Consider the following 1874-nt stretch of genomic DNA (forward strand, 5'->3'; position numbering starts at 1 on the left):
ATCATGGCCCTTGGTCGTTTAGGGTTTGAAAAACCATGATCAAAAGTTTCAACTCTTCCAGTATTTTCAGAAGGTTTCTATTCCATATTTTCAGGATTTATTTTGAAAGGTTACGTTGTAAAACCGCTCTGAAAAGGTATAATTTTGCTCTAAAAATTTGCATGTAATGTGCTTGTTGAATAGAAGCGAAGTTCTTCCATCTCCATTACTCTCTTGTCTCTCTTGTTCCTTGGGTGAAAAACAAGGAAAGATCCTTGTTTGTTCCAACAGTCTACTGTAATCTCTTTAGTAAAGTGATTCATCCTTACAGTAACGACTACTTTATCTTACAGTTAGATACAAGACGCAGGATTAACGCTCCCAGACGTCATACCCATAACATTTGAAAGGTTACGTCGTAAAACTGCTCTGAAAAGGTATAATTTGTCAATGTGAGCCTTGCACGTGGGTTCGTGGCCACGTAACCGCATCGTGGGCACGTTGTGCGGTGATGCGGGAGTTTCTCCATGCCACGCAACACTGGCCGATCGTGGTGATAGTTAGTTGTTTTTCCTTCCCCTGTTGTTTCCCTATTTAAGAAATGTAATAGGTTCTTTTTTAATCAAGCTTTTTTTCTGAGTTTAAACGGAGGTCCTCCTTCTTGAGTCACTGATGTTCGGTGGTGATCTCGCCGGCGACGTCTAACCGCATCATTTCTCCGGCGAGTTTCTGACAAGTGGTATCAGAGCCTAGGTTGCGGGCCGGGAGCCGATCGCGGCAGGGTACAGTCGTTGGAATCGTGATCGCGCAATCAATACGCACTGATGGCAGGAAGCAAGGACGGCATCGTCCAGAGGGTGATTTGTGAGGTGAGCACCGGGACCGGGTTCCCAATGCTCACCAAGACCAACTACTCCGACTGGGCGCTACTCATGAAGGTAAAGCTCAAGGCCCCGCTGCTCTAGAGCGCCATTGAGGAAGGGGGCCCCGAACCCCATGAAGACATGCAGGTGCTCGACGCACTCTGCAGTGCCGTGCCGCCGGGGATGTGGCCAGTGATTGCGGACAAGGATACGGCCAAAGATGCGTGGGAAGCTATCGCCACCATGCGGATAGGCGATGACCGCGTAAGGAAGACGTCGGCTCAGAACTTGCGGCGGTAGTTCAACTCAGCAACGTTCAAGGAGGGAGAGTCCGTTGAGGACTACGTGCTGCGTCTCAACAGCATGGCATCGACTCTCACCACTCTCGGTGAAAAAATCGAAGAGACGCAAGTAGTGGAGAAAATAATTCGCAGTGTCCCCCAACGTTTCAGGCAGATCGTGGTCGCGATCACGACGTTGCTCGATTTATCAATGCTCACTATCGCTGATCTGACGGGTTGGCTCAAGGCGGCAGAGGATGCCTTCGAGGAGACGCCGTCGGCGATGCACCACGAGGGCAAGCTGTACCTGAATTAGGAGGAGTGGGACGCGCGGGGGAAGAAGTGCGATGCTGAGAACAAACCTGGTGGCGGAGGCAGCAGCAACGCAGCACGGCGTGGCAGACGTGGGCGAGGACCCAGCCGTGGCAGCGAAAAGGGGTCGTCGTCAGGCGGCTCGTCGGGCAACTCAGGCCGGTCCAATGATGAGTGCAGAAAATGCGGGAAGTTGGGCCATTGGGCTCGTGAGTGCCACTCAAAGTCCAAGAAGGAGCAGGCCCACGTCGTCCAAGAAGAGGAGGGGGCTTCGCTGTTTTTTGTGGAGTCAACGCCGGTCGAATTGACGTCCCCAGCACCAACCTCCACTCCACGAAGCTCTACTGCGAGTCCGAAGGTAGACGAGAAGAGGCCAGATGCCCCGACCCAGATCCAGTTGCATGAAGAGAAGGTGTTCGCCCACCTTGGAGACGAGGAA

At 52.1% G+C, this 1874-nt stretch overlaps 1 pseudogene; it reads left to right on the forward strand.

The window, feature by feature from the left end:
- Positions 1 to 803: 803 nt before the first annotated feature.
- LOC144712645 (uncharacterized) lies at positions 804 to 1439 on the forward strand (annotated as a pseudogene).
- The last annotated feature ends 435 nt before the right edge of the window (positions 1440 to 1874 follow it).

The sequence above is a fragment of the Wolffia australiana genome, chromosome 15 (genome assembly GCF_029677425.1).
Source record: "Wolffia australiana isolate 7733 chromosome 15, ASM2967742v1".
Classification (NCBI taxonomy): domain Eukaryota; kingdom Viridiplantae; phylum Streptophyta; class Magnoliopsida; order Alismatales; family Araceae; genus Wolffia; species Wolffia australiana.